Source organism: Lonchura striata, chromosome 3 (genome assembly GCF_050655825.1).
Source record: "Lonchura striata isolate lonStrDom1 chromosome 3, ASM5065582v1, whole genome shotgun sequence".
NCBI lineage: Eukaryota > Metazoa > Chordata > Aves > Passeriformes > Estrildidae > Lonchura > Lonchura striata.
The window spans coordinates 91615449-91635926 of record NC_140705.1 but is presented as its reverse complement, the minus strand read 5'-3'; the positions used below and the strand labels follow the sequence as shown (position 1 = coordinate 91635926).

The window sequence follows — 20478 nt, the reverse complement described above, 5'->3', positions numbered from 1 at the left end:
AGACTGTGATGTATGTGACTTCTGTTTACAATGGGTGTTCTGACTTTTTCCCAATGTATTCCACTGGTCCCCATATCAATTCATTCTGCCCCACTAGAGTTTGTGCTAATTGCCCAACACAGATGTCAGACATTGAATTGGCAAATTTCTATTCCTATCACTCAAGGCACTCTCACATACTTGGGGCAAGGATAGTTTAACATGAGCAACACCTGCCAAAGTTTATTCTTCACATATATTCTAAAAGGTGGCTTTCTCTGTACTTATGCCAGCACAGACTACAAATTAACTAAAACTAAATAAATTCACAAACTATATTAATATCTGTTGTTTCTTTTGTAGCTGAGAACATGATAATACTGGAAAATTAGTTTCCAAAGTTAATGCACATGTTTCAAAAAGGTCAGCTTTTTAAGATATTAGTAACTAGCAAAACTCTACAAATGCATTTCAGCATCCTGTCCTCTTGTGTGCAAATACAGAGAATCATGCTTAAACTAATACCTTGTCCTTCAGGAGGCTGATTGAGCTTCACTTGTCTTCCAGATTCCCCCTATAATGCATTAAACTGCTGGAAAGAAAAACCATTTTCTGTAAAACAGTCCCTTAAAATTCTTGTTTTTATCATTTTCTATCAAAGATTACATGTATTTGTACCTTCACCAGGTTCTTTTTCTCCCTGCTCCATCTGTAACCCTATTTCACAAAACTCCCATAGGTTACCTAATTCTTCCACGAAAATTTTCCTGACCTTAAATTCAAGACTTTCTCCACACCTGCCAAGGTCAAAATTCCTTTTTAATGCATCTTCTAAACAGGCAAAGGCTACAGTAAAACTGACAGCCCAAAGCAGCTCAATAAATTCAACTATGCCATCTATTATCGGCTATCTAAGATGTCACCCGGCTGAATTAAATCTTATTAATTGCAATGTTTATGTCTACCCAGCAAGATGTTAAAATGGAAAATTAAAACTGAATTACTTAATATGTCTGCAGCACACCTAATTTTCTATAACCTGTATCCACCTGCTTAACTCTCCAAGGGTGAAAGAAATAGTTTAAAGGCTACAAACTTCTCTGCTTGATGTACTGAACCTTAATGCCTATAATCAATAAAAATGAGAGAACTACCACTGTCAGCTGCTTTGTCTCTCCTGAGGAGTAAACAAATCATTATCATCAGTTCCAGTACTACTTCTCTGAAAAATTAAATTTTGAGGCTGATGCAGCATTTGCATAAATAAAACCACCAGTGCATTTTACTTCACACAAAGCAACAATCAGTTGCTAGAGATGTAAAAACTGGGCCCAGATTACACTCCATGCCAACAAAAACAACTGTTACTTTGCTTGCTAGTCCTTTCAATTTATTGCCACAGCATGCAGATATAACTCCTACTTGTAATCAACCAAAAAAATTTTTTTTAAAAAATTGGTGCATCAGACCAAGAGAAGACTTTTTCCCCTGCTTGCTCAAGTTCTGGTCTATATCACTCTCAGTTCCCAAGCTTCTTTTCCACTTCTCCTTATCTCAGTCTTCATTTTCCCACTGTCAAAGCCTGTTTTTTCAGGAAGGAAAGTTATGGTAAAGTTGAGGAATATTGTTCAGCACCTCTTTGCCCTTTGGCACTGCTATCAAACACTGGGATTTTATCTGCCACATTAGCAGACATCTCACAAAAAACACATTCCTTTTTGTATAATGTACATGGTGGTCACTCAAACAATAACCAGTAACAGATGTCTGAAGTGAGGAGAATGGACTACTCAAATAGAACTTTATAAATTCTGAGGATCCCTTCCCAGATTTGAGACCTTGACACTTAATTTATAACTATCAGTATGGCCCTATCCTTCCCTTTCTGTGTTTATTTCTAGTTCCAACCTGGTAAGGATCCTTTGCCCATCATACCTTAAGTTTCTCTGTGACTTTACAGATAATCTTACCCTCAACTTGCCTTCATTTAACAGTGTAGAGATAAAAAAAAAAAAAAAAAAGAAAAGAAAAAGAAAAACCTCTGAAAAGAATCTAGCACGCAAATAAGGAATTTTGTCAGGGCAATGAACTTCCATGCTTACATAAAATTACTGGTTTCATTCAGCACCCTGCAATGACCATCTGGGAAAGTTTTTCTTTCAAAGGAAACACAGAAGTATGAAAGAAATGTAACCTGCCAGAGTCCACTGAAATTTTGATGGTACAAAAATCATATTTAGGTCTCCTTGCCAGGGGTTTTCAAACACTGCTCTCACTCAATATGCATGGGAAATTAAGTAGTAACTGCTTTAAATATCCTTACAGTTCAGTATCACAAGAAAGAATGTTAGAATTGGAATTTGAGAAGAAAAATCTCCATGAATCTATAGCTATAAACCTTATCTGCCAACAGCATTTTCACTCATATAGAAACAGCGGAATTAAAGATCCATTTGACATAGTACAGAATCAGATTTTAAGACTACAGCCTTTATAAGGCTGCATTATGTTTAATTACATTGTTTTCACAATTTCTTTTAAGATAATAAAGATTTCTGTATGTACTTCTGGATACAGATGCTTAAGAAAAAACTATTTTAAAAAAAATGTTCTTAATGATCCATCTCACTAAAACTAAGTATATCACCAATATCATTGTAGAAGCAATGGAAAAGAATAGAGTTTTAAAAGACACAGTCACTGTAAAAAGCTCTGTCATTTTAACAGCTCTGTATAGATGCAGAACAATTTACAGGCACACACAGAGACTGTCAATTGTACTTGTGGACAAAACTTATCCTTCAGTATCTTTAGGCTGGTAGGTCCAGTAGAAGTTTAACATTCCTGATTAAATTTTTCAAACAGTTGAATAAAATTAACAATAATCCCAGAAAATGTGCAACTCTCAACATTTAAAAAACTTTGCAATAAGCTTCCACAGCAAAACTCCACATGCATTTTGCTGAAGACTTTCAGACATGAATTTCCCTATGATTTGTAGGAAATAGACTTCCCCTCTCTTCTAAAGGCAGTGCAGCAGTAGGATTTACCCTGTGCAGGCAGCAGATGAACAGACCTTGGAAGCATTTCTCCAACTGACAGATCATATTACAGGGCAAAAAGTTTATTTCCTTCCCGGTACAATCCTGACCTGTACCACCCTACTGGAAATCCACTGTGTTCAAGAGACCAGGCTGTCAAGAAAAAAGGCCTCTTTGTATACAGCAGTAACATTTCTGATGGAACCTAAGCAATGCCTAGCAGAAATCAAGAATTTTATATTAAAATATTTGTAGCTGTTGCTACTATATTAAAATATTTGCCTGCTGACAGCAGATGCTACAAATATAATGTGATTTCACTGGTTACAAAAACAAGCCTGTCATACAATATTTTTTTTTTTTTGGAGTGAATCCAAAGAATGAAGCCTCACATGCTGCAAAAAACACCTACCAAAGACAGAACTGTGCCAACTAAGGAAATTTAACAATACCTGCAGAGCTACAACAGCTATGGCTGAGATTTCACTTCCTACAAGTCTGCATCTTTTTTAAGAGCCACATAGAAAAGTGTAGCCTGGATAAATTAAATTTAAAAACCTACATTTTTTTAACCATTAATTTCAACAGGGGAAAAAAAACCAAAAAACCACGCCTATTTTACAGATTGAGAGGGAATTACCCTTTGGAAAGCAACAGCTCATTTTTTAACTTAAAAAATTAATATTATGCTAGCTGCACAACTGTCTTTGGTAAAAGGAATGAAGGAACAGAGATGACAGCACGTGACAGATTACAACTCCTGGATGTCAAGAACCACACAGACAGGAACAAGTGATCACACCATCCATTTAATCTGAGTCACATTAATAAGAGCAAGACAAAAAGAGGAAGAAAAAAATACTTGGCTTTAACATCTCCAAGAACACTATTAAGCTTTGTTGTAGTCACCTATGGCTATATATTTATGTCTTTGTATTATTTTTTGCTCTAATTTAGTAAGCAATTTCCACTCAGGGCTTTTTAAAAAGATTGAAAGACAAGTTATTTTTATATAGCAAAGGCAGCAAAACCACATGTTATTCAACAATACATAAGACCTACTGTGTTGCTAAGGGACACAGATAAATGAGGAGGAAATATTTCCTTATTTGCCTGATATGAAGAATGAACTCGTGATCTGGTGTAATGTAATTAACATCAAAGAGAACAAGTGAGATCAGGGTGTGTAAACATTTTAATTCATTATTATTAATGATTACAACATCGTAGGAGTGCTAGATGCTCCAAATCTTGCTGGCTTTAAAGTTTTTCAATGTGCCCTTCAACCTCCCTTCATTAGATCTTCAGAGAAATACTGAAGAGTAACAACAACCCACAACAAAACTTCAATTTTATCAAACAAGTATTTCTCCAAAGATTCAGGTAAATGTACAAGTGTTTAAAAACCATAATGAGAAATTCACCCTTTTTGTATAAAATATTTTATATAACTATGAAAATGGGCAGAGTGAAGCAGTCCTATAATAAAACACAATCACAATATGCTACAGAACAACTTCCAGAAAGGCCAAGGACACCACGCGTGCTCCTTGATGACTGCAAGTACATTTAGGAAGTTAAATAGTCTCTGAATACGACCTTGGAAAGGGCAGTTTTCCAGTGGAAAACTGATTAAGGAAAATCCGCCATCTGGTGACACATTGACTCCCACAGGGAAACGGGCAGGATTGGGAGCCCCACAGACATCTCCCCTGACTGGATCAATACAATTAACATGCAGTAAACCATCAGCCTTTCTTTGGAAAGGGATAAAACATTTTGCCACCCTGTGACACCTCAGGGGCCTTAGGTTCTCCTTCTGGGGTGCAAAGGGGAGCATGAAACATAAAACAGACAACTGTGCCCACCATCCCTCAGAATTCACACCTTCCGACATCTGGATATTCCTGATCTCCTCCCTGCTCCAAGTGGCTGAAAACAGCTTTTCAACCAATTAATCTTGCCACTCGAGGTTTTTCATCAGTTTGAGTATCATTTACTACTCCTAATCCTCATGCCATTAATGAATTCCTGTTTTACTCCCTCTGCTCCACACTTTGTCTTGTTCCCAACCTTCTCTACACCTTTAGTCTAGTTCTCAGCTTAACACTGCCTGCACATCCCTGTTCCAGCACTGACATCCACCATCCATTTTCCCCTCATTCCTGCTCCACTGCTCTCCCATCATCAGTCTCTTTTCTTCATACAAACTACTGAATATCCCTGTAGCCCATTCCAGTGACAGCTATCCCCAGGCTCTGCTCCATAAATAACAAAGATCTTCAGCAGGTTTTTTGCTTTTTGTTGTTTTATTTTTATTTTGTTTAAATAAATCATCCCATCCTTTCTCTTCCTTACTTCCCAACTGGAAAGGCTCAATCACCTCCCTTCTCATCACCAATGCAGCAGGGACCACCAAGATCACAGGAGATTCCCTGTCAGTGGAGGGTTTTTCTAAATGAAAAGTGAATCTAAAAACTGATTTTCCCAGAGGTGTATAATTTGGTGGGGAGAGATCCAAACCAAGGGCAAAGCGCTCATCACAAAACCCCATTTAAAATTACTGCTGCTTCTTAAAGCCTGGGATTTGTTACTATGCAAAAGACTTGGATAGAGAGCTGGCACATACGACCAAAATAACACCTTTGATGGGAAAAAAACAAGTAAAAAATTCAACTATTTCACAAAATAAATTCTTAGCAGGAAATTAATAATTTAAGTTATTACATTTAATATTTAATGCTTAAAATCTTGGAAAACAAAACTGCTGTCAATAATTTAGTTTTAACTAACTGATAGAGACAATTTTGCTGCCTCACTTTTTAAGTTATATTTATCAATTTTTTGTCAGAGGAAATGAAACTGGACCAGACAGCAGAACAGGAATGATGAAACACATTGATTCTCTCTATTCATATGCTGTTTAGGAGAACAGTATCTTAAGGGTTTTACTGGTCAAAAGATTAATTCAAATTTTAACAAAACATCTGGTTTGAGTGGTGCTTAGAAATGGCAATAGAATTTAAGCAGCAGAGAGCATTTAAGTATTAAAAACAAAAAGATAGTGATCTACAAACTGAAAGCTTTCTTAATCTGTAATATTGACACATTTAATAAATACTTTAGAAGAGTGACTTTAAAAATGCAGGTTTTACTTTTAAGAGTTTCATATAGAAGCTTATTCTGTCAGCTGACTATTCCTAAAACTGAACTCCCCAACAATTTCCCCCATCCATATTACAGTATCTGCATTTTGAGATTTCTAAAGTCAGTCTTATAGATTGATGTGCCATTATTTGCATATCTTAAGTAAAATACTCATAGAAAAACAAACATGTCATAATTGTACAAAGTCATAGAAAAAGGTCAGTTGAAATATTTTAACCAAATGTCCCTGAGATCACAGAATTAATTAACGGCAATCTTCTGAGGAGCAGCAGTAAGTTTAAGTGATTTTACAGCCTACTTCTAACTAAACAAAAATATTGTTACCGAAGTTCTGCACATTTGTCTGATAAGTTTGGGAGTTTGTTCTTTTTGTTACTTGCAAAACCACAAAAATACATTGAAACTAAATTCATAAACATGTTAATAAATTATCTTTGATAACAGAAATAAAGGCACTATATAAACCCAAATATTTATTACTTGAACAGATATGTTGTCCATTAAAATGCTTTTATGCCTTCTTACTCTTAATTAGCTCCATATATATGTATCCATATGAAGAACTTGTCTATCAGAACTTGCAATGCTCAGTTCTTTGTGATGAAAATGATATGACACTTAGATAACATTGCACATGACCACTGCACTTGCAGTTCCTGATAGTAAGAAGAATGCTGAAAACTTGCATTAATTACACAAAAATAAGCAAAACAAAAATTGCCAGCTATGTTGAAGCTATGCCAGGTCTCACAATAACTGAGGCTGAAAGAAATGTACATTCCTGTCCCTATAGCTAAATTCCTGTCAAACAGTAGCAGCAGAAGGTTATTTAATGTACTGTACCTGTGCCTACCAATATCAAATGGGTGTAAGTACAATACCTATGAAAATTATTGCTCCAATGGCCCTTTGAAGGACTCAAAGCCAGCTGGGGAAAAAAAACATCCTTTGTTTTACTAAAGCCACAGTGATGATATAAAATAACTCTTTGATCTATTATATATTTGAAAGCACTAAGCTAAATGCAGACAGTAATTGCTGACAAATCCCAGTAGTAAACAAACCAGTCTCACATTTTACATATTATCAAGAGGCTACAGAATTAATGGTTACAGCCAAAGAAATGTTGACACAGTTGCAGATTAGGCCTTAACATGCTGATCATGTTAAAAATACTGCACAAGAAATATTTTTCCACTTTGTAAAAAGCCAGACTGTTTACATGCGTAAGTGGCTGGAGATGTTGTTGTCTGTGTGTGGTCTTAACATTTCAGTATCATAACCATGAATATAATGAGAAGCAGCATGAAATAACCTATTATGCTTACAATCAATTCCAGACTGCAAATATTAGAAGCACTGAGATTTGAGTTTCTGAAAATGAGCATTACAACATACATGTACCTACATACAAAGTTTTTACTTCTTTTTCTACAAGTCACTAATTAAAAAAAAAATTGAAATAAAGCTTTTCTAAAAGTAATAAGAGGACCCATACTTCATAAAAATTAAGTTTTCTTCCCTATACATTGCATAGAAAGGAAAATAAAATCAAGAAATTAAAAATAACAAACATCATCATTGGTAGAAGCTGAGACATTCTGAAACTATGGTAATTTCACTTGTAATTTTTTATCACATGAAATGTATTAAATTACTCTAATTTGTATACAATTAGGAGCTATAGTTCCTAATTGTCTTAGATGTCTGATCTGCTGATTCTTAGCTGATTTTTGCTACAAATTGCTGTTACTAATTTACTTAGGAATCACTGGAAAAATCTCCTGCAACATTTTTTTTTTCTTTTTAATAAAAAGCAAAGCCTTTCAGAGGAAAGAGAGCACCGTGAAATCATTAAGAAGATGCAAGCTCCCCGTACTACAGGGGAACCGATTAGTAGCTTTACCATTCACACACAGCTAAGGACTGCCAACAGGCAAAGGGCATCAAACTGCCCCACCTTCCCACTCCTTATGTCTAGCAATCAAACATAAAACTTTAAAAGGCAAGTATGCAGAATAAACAAAATATATTTACTTCAATCACTCAGTGCAAGAACTCCTAGTATTTTTCACACTAATTGACACTTCCCGCCACAGCCGGCAACAGAAAGCAGAGGCCCTCATCCTTCCAACATTTATCTGTGAACCTAACTACCCATGTCTGAAATTCCTAAGATCTCAGTGAAGAGGGGAAAAAAAAAATAAAAAGAAGGATTGACAGTACAAGGCTCTATGAAGAATGCATCTGTCCAAAGGTTTGAGACAGATTTCTAGTCCTATTGTTTATTTGCATATGTGGGAAGGTGAAGGGGGAAGGAGAAAAAACTTCTTAAGTTTTCCCCATGCTTACGCCCTACTGATAATTTAACGTGCACAGAAAGCAAAGTTTTTCAAAACAGTTCCTTCTCTAAAATTCCAGGATTAACGTTAGAAGAGAAAAAAAAATCAAGAGCATAACTGATGAACCGAATTAACACTGTGGGATCATTCTAATTCTATTTGGGACACACATCCCTCATGAGGCTGAGTTTCTGTTCCATAAGCATTTAAGAAAAATAAACAAGTCACCGAAAGTCTTTCAAAGTACACTTCCCAAATTAGAGAAGCGATTGAGGAGCCAATAGAAAAAAAGTATGTATGAAGGGCAATTCACTGCAAACACAAACTGTAAATGACCCTTGAAAGGGGTCCTTCTGAGCTTCCTGGAGGAAGCAGCGTGGCTCTGTAACCAGGCAGAACGGCAGTGCATTATCCTCATTGCCCATTCCTCGGAGGAGGGGGCTTCTTGGCTGAAGTGTCCCAGGGAGGGAGATCCAAGCAGCACTAAGGGATTTCCACAGCTCTACTGGTTGTCAGCCTGCCTCCTGGAGCCTGGCTGCTGGGACCCGTATTTTTTGGTGAATAAAGCATTATGCTGCACATTTCTTCAGTGTGGAATTATTTGTAAACATTCAGCTTTTGCATTTGTCCAAAAATATTAACAAATTGGTTGAAGACAGCTGCAAACAACAAAGGAAGGCCTGAGAATTTATTTTGTTCAATGCCAGACTGCAGAACCTTCCTGTGGAAGACACAGAGGGAAACTCCAGAACACACAAGCATTCAGTGCAAGATTGCCTTTTTCTTCAGGTGGCAAAGTACTCATTCCAATCCCATCACCTGTTCACATGCAATCAGTTCCTCAGGAAGTTAACGGCAATTTTTTTGCATCTTTATGTTTATTATCTGCATTTACCTGCAATTTAAAAAGTCATAGACTCCCTTGCAATTCAACAGCAGTTGTACAGGTGACAGTTGATGCCACAGCTGCTCCCAGCCCATAGGACAGACCTTCCACAGCCTGTTTCCTGACCCTGCCACTTTTCACTTTATACATTCCCCTAGTTCTGTCTGCTTTTTAAGCCTCTTTACAGTGCTGCTTTAAACATGACAATAACAGCAAGGGAGATCTTTGCTGCTGAGAATAAGCCCTCACAGAAGGGAATTTTAACAGTGTTTTCACTTTGTGGAAAAATCTGGAATCCTCACCTTAAATACACAGGAACCTCCATCACACAACCCACAAGAAAACTACAAAGCCTTGCTGGTTTTCACCACACTAGTATGGTAATAGGTAACACAGCATTTAAACTTAATTCTGTTTCGACAAATTTGGACTAATGTCTAACTATTTTAACATTTAAATAAGTAGCATACACTTTGAGGAGATCCAAAGCATTACTGAGAACACAGGGAATTACTGAGAACTGAGGGAACTAATCTAAACATCTTGAAAGTCACTGAAGTGACTTGCAGATGGTCAAATGAGAGAAATGAGTAAGCCACTTTTTGATCAGGGCCTAAGCACCAAATCTGTGTGGCAATCCAAAGAGAAAGGAGTATTTCAAAACCAAGTACCAATATGATAGCAGCCAGAGATAATCTGGATTTGGGCAGTACTACAGAGTAGATGCTCTTGGTGAACAAGCTTATCTTCTTAAGTACCATTACCCTGCCTTTTCTGAAATTACCACTTGTATCAAGTAAAGTCACCAGTATCTCTGTAGATAAAATTTTTGAAGTATTCTCTCCTTCTAAACTAGTTTAATATTTGTAGTCCACAGTGAAGATCAAATATTATATTATGTTTTAAGAATCTGTGATCATCACTGGTACTTCTACCACTTTGTAACAGCTCAAATACACTTACACTTGTAGCCTACTTACAAATCTGGAAATTATATTTTGCCAGCTTCATTTTCTCTGCTTGGAGTTTGATTGCTGCCTCTTACTGGTACATAAAAAACAGTTATCTCACCTTGTCACAGCACTGGCTACCAGCAAGAGAACTTGAAGTGATTTTCTAGGTGTACAGCTTGAAATACTGTGAGATTCCTTGATGCTTGCACAAGATAAAGAAAGGCAGGTTCTAGCAATACCGACTATCATTTCACTTCTGAACTTACAATATTTTTAAACTGTATTCTTCATCACTGAATTTTTCCTACCCAAAATCTGTATCATAGTTCAAATAGGAATTTACAAAACCAGATTAAATCCTAACAGTTCCTACATGCTCAATAATGTAGGCCTCTCCAAAACAGCAACAAATGAACCATCTCTAATAACCCTACAGAAAATGGCTTCAAATTAGCAAAGAGTTTTCTTTACTATGTAGAATATGCTGAGCATCTGTAATTAAATCTCTTTCCAGTTCATAATCAAAAAGTACCCCTAGTTGTATCCTCCAAATATTCTACAAATCAAAATTCCTGCCAATTATCAGGGTGAAGGGATATAGACAAAGACATATTTTCTTTAACATTTTTTTGTCCTTTGAGGTCATCTGTACACACCACCCCATTTACACAAAACAATAAAATCAAAATTAAATATTCAATTCAATTTAATTAAGCACATTAACAACACATATATTGACATGAAAACATTTAAAACTAGTAACAAATTCTATCAATTTTCTGAAGAAATCTATAAACCAATGCTGCTCTTTATTTCCACACATGGTAGCCAATGATTTAATCACTGCTTTCTGCTATTCAGCGATTTAATGTTATGCTTCAAACACTCTGTAGTCATTGTTTGAGATGAGAGTATGTTGTTGTTTGCTTTTTTAAATTATGGGATTAATTTTCAACTTTTGATGTGTCAGGCTAAATCCTATCATCCAAGTTGTTTGTAAATTCCCTGAACCATGGATTGTGACTGTGTCAGTTTAACACCCAGGCAAATGAGAACCAGAGACTTGTAGACAATACCACGGAGGGAATGAATAACTCTTTGTAGGTTTGTTTTCCACTGCTGAAGATTATTATGGCAGGGCAGCACACTCTTTTCCAGCTCAAATTACTCTCTTTCCTATTTTTATGCAATAGGAATGTCAAAATAAAGAAGGGAAAGTTACATTCTGCATGACCCTACTAACTGTCACATCCTAGGATCTTGGCATTGAACAGATCCTCTTTAATGGCCCAAGAGTGAGCTCTTTCCCAACTCTTAAGTTCAGCAAATATTTTCTGTTCAGATCCATACGTTACTCTTCTACAGACTTTATCTGTATGGTACAAAGCAGGATAAACCACAGCCCTGTATATTTGGTCCATTATAAGTGCTGTTAAATCACTGAGCTATTCAACAAGCAAAGACACTCGTCGGAGTTTACAACAAGAGAATATTGGCTCAAGCTTGAAAGGCTGTATTTAACTACACCTTATATAAACTATTGTTTCACCAGCTGAGTGGTGTCAGGTATGCCAGGCATCGTACTAATCCTGGAAACTAAGCAGGGATGTGCACAGAGGACCTTGCACACAAAACACAGCTTAGTTTGGCTTACTTACCACATAACTTTTTAAAGTAAAATGAGGATAAAATTGTTGAAGTAACTTTACAAACCTCAGCCATCAAAGATATGAAAATGCTGAGAAAATGTTCTGTGCCTATGACACATTTTCTTGGGTGAAAACCACTGTGTCATTCTTCCTTATCTCTGTTCCCACTCTCCCTCAAGACTAACAACTGACTATTCTCCAACCAGCTTTGATGCAACATTTTTACAGTGATTCTCCACTTGAATGCCATCTCATAGTACACAGCCAGTTACACAGAAAAAGTAATAAAATCTCAGTTTTGCCAAAGCCTGGAGATTCAGAATTTCCTGGAAGAGGATCTGTCTGTAAAACACATCTATAACAAAACCAGCAAAGAACACTCAGCGAAGGTCAAAGACAAAAAAAGTACAAACCCAAGAAAGATGATGCTTGCCCTTAAGGTTTCATAAATGGACCCTACTTCCCTAGCGAAGTGTACACAGCCAACAGGAAAACACTCAAATCACAGCAGTGAAGATTTTGGTTCTAAATGTCAGCACATGATCTAGATCACAAACTATTTTTTCCCACTTTCCCAAGTGAAAAGCTTTCAGTTAGTTGCAAACACTATTGTGTAGTAAGAAGGAAGAGCTGCCTCTCATGGAGGCTTCATTCAAAGCACTGCACTCCTTGAAGCAGGGAAATAAACAGGTGAGCTTCACATATCAAGGGCCAGACACCACGGCCTGGCAAGAGCTACCTTCATTCACACATCTCTCTCTGAGTAAACAAACACACACAGCTGACCTGACTTCTATGCCTTATTGAAATGTGTTTATTCTTTCTGTCATTTGGCCAAGCAACAACACACAAAGGCAGAAGTAGATGGATTCTGTAAAAAACACCACCACACAACAGATGAAGGGCTCCAATGCAGACACACTGTACTGGAGTTGTGTTCTGCATTAAGAGTTCTCCTCTGTCAATCAAGAGATGTCTTCACTCCATTTTGGGGCTTTTATTTCAAAGGGGTTTTTAACATTATTACTTAATTTCTTAATTAGATCTCCAACACTTTGCCTTTCCATTACAACATTGCTTGTGGTAATGAAAATGGTGGACAGGTATTCAGGGAAAAAACAAACACCACCATGAAAACAAGCCCTGACTCTTCCATACATTATTTGTTGATAAAGTTTGTATGACTGATATCAGAACAGCTGAGAAATCCATCTTATTTCTACCTTTTTTTTTAATATCTGGAGCTAATTTTCAATTCTGATGAGATCGATCTTTTTCAAACTAGGTAAGTTTTTGGCACAAAATAAACATATGAGGTTCATAATCTAAGTTTAAAATGAATCAGTTGGAAAATAAATGGGGAAAAAACCCAAGAAGTGAAGAAGTAACAAAGAAAAAAATGTAGGAGTTTGCATGTTAAATTTTAAAGCATTAATTACTTAGCCAACACCTGTTTATATTAGTCATTGTAGCAAGTTTCAATCATACATGTTAGGAGTAATTTAATATGGTGACTTTCTTAAGCATTGTGTGTCAGAAATATTTCCAAAAGAGGGAAACTAGATAAGGACAAAAATCACCAAACTCCTGATCATTTAAGAGTCAATGAGCTATCTCACACTACCCTACATTCAAATCCTGGTTGAGAACCTTTTTCCACCTTATCACATAACATCATCCACATGCAACTCTAATGTAACAGGTTTTTTTCATATTTCTATTTTAATTCACCCATCCTCTCGTAGTCTCTGGGGAATCACAAGTCGGCAACACTGACTTAAATAAGATTTCATTTTACTCCTTTCATACTGGAATTAAAATCCATTTATATTTTATTATTTGACTGTATTACTTTACCCTATTTTTCCAACCTAACTTCCTTACATGCTGACATTATATACAAACACAATACATTAAAAACACAGATAACCTGGACTGAGGAAGACCATTTATGGAATAAATTAGTATGTCCTTACAGCATGCTACCAATATGCTCCTACAGGCTCTGACCCAAAACACATTGACTCCAGTGAGGTTTGGGTCAGATCCACTGCAAAAAGAACTTAATTTTGTAGCGGTAAATGAAATCCAAAATGTATAATTTGATTAGAAATCACTTCAAGTAACACTGTGAAGAATGTTGGTGACTGCTTCACAGCTCATACAGATTTTAGTTCCTTAAACCATTATTAAAAGAAGTCTGGAATCCAAATTTTTTCCAACCACACTGTTACACTTAATTGGGCAGCTGTCAACTGTTAGAAAATAACTGCGGTATCATCTCTTTTAGAAGAACTAGTGTGGGAAGTGAAACACTTCATGGGAGCTAAACATTCTGGAGTCATGGTAATGAATCTGTTTTCATCAGGTGACCATGAGTCATCATTTTATCAGCAGTTTAAAGGATTTTCACAACAGCTGAGCGTCATAGGTGCCTGTGCACAGCCATGACTGCAGCACAACAGTGAAACAGGGGGCCATGTGCTGTGGTACCATTATTTAAGGAAATGTCTGGCTACTGACTCAAGAAAAATACTGCAAAGTCATGGCTGAGTAAGCTCTGCAGGGAGCACAAAATGTCCCCAAACTGGAACACAAAATGTCCAGAAACAAAGCTTTTATTTGAGAATTGAAACTAAGCAATAATTTTGCTATTAAAAATAGGTGCCTTTTAAGGAAGTTGTGAACTACATGGATGAAACATCAGGAAAAAATGAAAACATGTTGTCAGTCACTCTTCTCCCACTTATTTCACAGTCCCATCAGAATACACTCTTACACCAAATATTCAGATAGCTCCCACATACTAGAATCCATCTACATTATCCAAAGTAAGGAGAGGCTACATAAAAAATTACCAAAAAATAATGAATTTTCATTATCATACCATCAAGAGAAAAATCTGCATTGGTCCATCATGAAACTGCTTGTACGAGGTAGTGCATGAAACATGGATCTCTTTACCTCCCAGTCTACTAACCTCCATCTGAACCCACTGGAAAGAATTGAAGAATGTCACCTACAGTGTAAGCTGAAGCCTCTCCCAGGACCTAAAGACACTTGGTGACCCCACGCAGCATTGCTGCTAAGCCCATATGTTTTGCTGGACTCAGGGAATTACAAGTCTGCTTCTAAGTTTCCCATCCTTTCCTCCTCCAGGGCTGGACTCTGGGGTCAAGCAGGCAGCACCACCAGGATCTCCACAAAGCTGAACAGTGGAGGTGTAAAATCTGGCAGTGCTGTTCAGAAATAAAGCACGTGGCAAGTATCATGGAACTTATATCTTTGAATTAATTAGATTTGAAAAAAAACACCACACTTTTTAGTATGGTGGGTATTCAGAATCCCATATCACTGCCACAGCAGCATTGCGCTCACAGTTAGCACAGTTAGTTGTTTTCATGCACAAGTGGTACTTTAAAAACTAACAAGATTTGAACTACCAAAAGAGTAATACAAGTTGAATGATCCTTTAATTCCTTATTTGAAGTGATCCCCATGAAAGCAGTGTTTCCACTATTGTTGTTTATCCCTATGGCTTCCTATTCCTTTCTCCTTCTGCTAACACTTTAATCTCTCAACTCTTCATCCACTCATCATTTCCCTAGGCTTGAAAACTAATCCTCTGAGGTCAGTAAGGAAACTTCCACTGACTCCGTGAGATTTAGAATTATATTGTACACTTAATTTTCCTCCCCCTTCTAGCTCCCAACTTCCTCTTTTGTTTCTTCTGGAACTTATTTACTCATCACTTTAGCCGTTCCATATCTGGTCCCATGAAATTGGGAATTTACTGGAGCATTAAGAAAGAGAACTAAATAGATGTCCCTCCAGTCATTATTATTGTTTGCATTTCCTATTTTAAATCACATTCCCTCCTGCTCCTTTTTCATCATCTTCTTTAAGACTTCTAAGCCCTTTTAGACAAGTATCCTATTTTATCCATTTATACGGAAACAAATATGATAGCTGAGTGAAGTGCGATGCTACTTGACAATACCAACTTCAACCACCTGTATTTCCAGCTGTTCTGAGCAATACCACTTCAGGAATGGTCCATCTCTAGAAAACCACTATTTAATGGTTAACATAACCATTTCTTAATTTTTAAAGACCCAAATAGCAAATATAAGAACGCACAATACATGTAAAACTCAACAACCCTTAATCTGTTTAGAGAACACCAGCACCTCAATTTTAGATTTAGAATACTTTAATAAACTCTATTTAAATCACAGAAACCTAACCTTAGCATGTTTCTATTGAAACACTTAAGTACTCCAACCACAGGAATTTCACATACAAAATACCTTCATTCTGCAGTGAAGAGGAAATGAAATGAACATAAGAAATACTGTATTGGTTAATTTAACTAAGTACTCTCTAAAAAAAGATTAATTCTCAAACCAAAACTCAGAATGCTAACATGTTCACAACTCTGTACACAAAAAAGCTGTAGAATCAGTCTCATAACTCCGAGCAGTTACAATAACATAAAAATTTACTTTAAATACAAACAGCAAGCACTCCTTATCCTTGCTCTCCACTTGACAGCACTGCACTCATGTATCTGTGGACTTAATATAGTATGTAAGCCACATAAACACATCTGTTATCCTTTATCACTCACTTTATGGGATCAAAGATAAATAAAAAATCAGGTAAGAAAACCTACTCATCTCCATAGTTTTTTTCTCTCCAAACAATTCCCAAGAAGAAGAAAACACATCAATTTCTTACAAAAATATTATGGCTTAACCGTATATTTACAGGAATACTGATCAGCTAACTCAATGGACACTTTTATAGAAATGTGCACTCTAATCTGTCAAGCCTTTTGAGATGTCACCTAAGAATCATCGAGATGGGCACAGCTGGTGGAGAAATCTTTGCCAATGTACTGTCACTGTACTTCATTTCAACTGGTAACTAAAAAAAGAAAACATTGCAAATATCAAAATTAATTCTCATCTTGTTATTCCACACCCAAGACAATCCACAGGTGTGTAAGCAGACCCTAAAATGACCCAGGCCAGGGCTGTCAGGCCATACTGGGACAATGTCTGACAGGAACATGGCTTTCCACTTCCTTCTGCCTACTGTTCCAGCCTATAATCAATGTTCTTGCTACACACACTTTCTTTCATGGAGCACTCCTAAGGTTCAACAGACAGATGTTAGGATGTCTTTGGTTGTCAGTATCTATTATCAAATTACATTAAGATACAGCAATCTAAAAAAACAAAGTACACAAACTGATCATATTACAATCCTACTGTCATTCTCCTGTCCAATCATATCCAGTATTTCCATCTTTGTTCCCAATATAAAACAAGAAGCTGTGCTTGCTGTTTCAAATGAACTTGCCACCTAAAGCAGGCAAAAAATTAGTAGGAAGGATCAAAAAAGTTACATATATGTCCAGCATGCAATAATTTACATTGGTAACAAGGAGCAACAATGCTGAAAAATCAATTGCAGAGTGAGCTGGATGACCAAAAGGAATACTAAAACTACAATTATCTTAATCTAAGGCCTACAAATCTGAGACAGAACAGTGCTCCAAGTAGGAAAAAAAGCTCCCTTTGAGTTGAGCTATTGAAATGTAGTAACAAGTTACTCCTCTGTCTTTGGCAAATGAACAAACTGCAGAAAACAGTAAATGAATTTTTTTTATTGCAGCCATAAAAATTACTATATTTAGTAATGCAGCTTGGCATGAATAAAGTTAATTTACACAACTCTGGAAGAGGAATTCTTTCTACTTTGTCCAAAGTTTTAAATAAGGCCCTAGTGATATTATTTTTGAAATCCATATAGAGTTCAAGATTTTGCTTTAAGCCTCACCAATTAAAGTTAAGATTTATTTCTCAGAACAGCAGTAAAATATTTTAGCAACACCCAGAAAAAGATTAATTAAATTCATATGGTGGGGGTATTTTACCACACAATGCTTATGAAATATCAATATAAAATAGAAACCTGATGATCGAATTAACTTGCATAAAATATTGCAAATCACAAGACTGTATCATCCAGCTGCTTGGTAGGTGAAGAATGTGTGTTTAGGACCCAAGTGTAGTTTCTGTATTAACGTTTAAAGCTATTTTACTGCATCAATTAGTTTATTTTAATCTCTTTTAATGGCCCATAAAGCCAAGCTTAGGTTGGCCTCTCAAAAACAGACCAATTGCTCCCTCCACTGGAAGTCACCAACCATTACACCAGGGTGCGCAGATCCGCAGGTAAAAACAGGCATCGACAGGCGAAGTTAAACAAATTAGAGGGGGTTTCCACTTAATTACTTGGTAGTCGGCTAAGATTTGACAGACTGATAACCTGAATTTTTCATTCTCTTACCAGAAAGATACACATACACAGGTTTTCGAAATCTAAAATCTTAAAAGTAGAGAATGTAAAAGACAAGGCAAGGCACCTGAAATATGGAATCAGTGGTTTGGGTTAAAAGGGACCTTAGAAACCATCCCCCCCCTCCATTTCTATCGTTCTGCCAGGGGCAGGGACACCCTCCACTAGGCCAGGTCAGACTGGATGGGGCTCTGAGTGGCCTTGAACACTTCAAGAGACGGGCACCCACAACTTCTTTGGCTACCTGTTCCAGTGTATCACCATTCCCTCATAAGGAAGAATTTCTTCCTAATATCTAATCTAAACCTACTCTCCTTCAGTTTAAACCCATTCCCCCTTTTCCTGTCACTAGTAAATAGCCCCTCTCCACCTTTCTTGTAAGCTCCTTTCAGGTACTGGAAGGCCACAATTAGGTCACCCTGAAGCCCCCTCCAAGCTGAACAACCTCAATTCTCTCAGCCTTTCCTCAGAGCTCAAGAGGCTCCATCTTCATGTCACTCCTGTGGACTTGCTTTTCATTTTCAGACTCAGTAAAATGCTCCCATCAGCTTTAAACACAAGGAATCTAAAATTAAGAATATAGTATTTTCTGTACTCTGTCTTCAGAGATAAATAAGAATAGTTTTTAATGGAGAATCTATTGCATGGGGATCTTCTGTGCAAAACTTATGTGAAAGCTGAAAAGTCTTAGAAAATAGTCATATGCAATACAAATCCAGCAAATTTAAAGAAGCAAAACTTGACATACAAAATCCCCCACCTAACAAGTAAATTGTTAACCTATGCACAAAGTCAATTTCAATCAGGTCCAGGCAAAGTTAATTTTCAGCATTTGGTACATGCAAAAACTTACTCTCATTTCTCAAATACTGTAAGGAAGAAAAAGTTGTATTTCATTAGCATTTTCAAAAGCTTTATCTGTGATACTGCTTACCTACAGACATGCTCAATGAGAACCTAGCCCTTGCTCAGGCAGTCAGGGATGCTAAACTTGGTGATTGCAAGGTCCATGCTGATTACCAGGTACACATCCTTGGTGAATAATGAAGTTGTAATGATGCAGGTCAGAAACTAAGAGTCTTCAGACTTTTCATTGAGTAAAGACATTCCAACTCACACCACTTTTCTTATTGGCCACTTACATGAATACCGAGATACCTCGATATTCATAATATCGAGAGTTCTCAGCAGAGAAAAGCAATGCCTTCAGCCTCAGCTCCTGTTGTTATCCACATCAGTGGTGCACAGACTCAGAGTATCAGCTAAAATGTGCTCAAAATCAAATATATTTCTCCTCTAAGTCTCTCTACCAACTCAGCAACACTGAATAATAGGATACTGTTAACCTTCTGAAGGTTTACAATCCTGTTAAAAGGTAAAAATAAAAAGCAAACATCCCACTAAATGACAGCAGTTTTCCTTGGAAAAGAGCACACAGCACACAAAACTTAAGTGCTTGGTCGTCTCATTAAACAGGCTGGTTACCCACAAAACCAAGCTTTGACAGTTTCCACAGCCTGATCCCTCAGGAAGGATTTTGTAGCTGCCCTCCAAGAAAATTCCAAGCCTATCCATAGAAGAAAAATCTGTTGTGTTATGAAAATTTCTGGAAAAACACTTCCAAGCGAATAATATGTTGAGCTAACACAATTAGGCTTATTTATTGATTAGCTGGTATAGTCACAGTTGTAGAATTATGAAGTGTTATGTTTATTACAGAATGTTTTAGAAAGTTTTGCTCTTCAGCACATAACTAAAAGTCTAGGACTGTTTGCAAAATGAACTTCAATAGCATTTTATTGCACATGAAACAACCAATCCCTGAAAATAGAAAAAGAGGCAAAAAAAGAAACAAATAAATTAATACTTTAAGAACATTGCTACACCTTAAACCAAGAATTTTTAGACCTGGGAAGTACATAAATAGTATTACAAGATTTCAGTAAGAAAATAATCCACCTAAAATTTTAATTCAGATTTTCAGGTAGCAAATACTGTTTTATTGAGAATTCACGCAGTTTCTAATTCTCACTGCACAACTAATCACTTTTAGTTACAGCCTTTTAATCCTCAGTTGACCCCAGACACACT

The 20478-nt window shown here is 36.6% G+C and overlaps 1 protein-coding gene across 13 annotated transcripts in view; it reads right to left on the bottom strand.

The window, feature by feature from the left end:
• The window catches only part of SLX4IP (SLX4 interacting protein), a 69962-nt gene that overhangs the window by 45931 nt on the left and 3553 nt on the right, over nucleotides 1-20478 (bottom strand). Inside the window, exon 4 of one of the 13 annotated variants that reach the window (XM_085577034.1) lies at nucleotides 505-20208. The exons of 11 other annotated variants lie outside the window; for them this stretch is intronic. The gene's annotated coding sequence lies outside the window, so the exon portion shown is untranslated. The remainder of the gene's footprint in view (nucleotides 1-504; nucleotides 20209-20478) is intronic. One more of the 13 variants, XM_085577035.1, reaches the window with a different exon arrangement.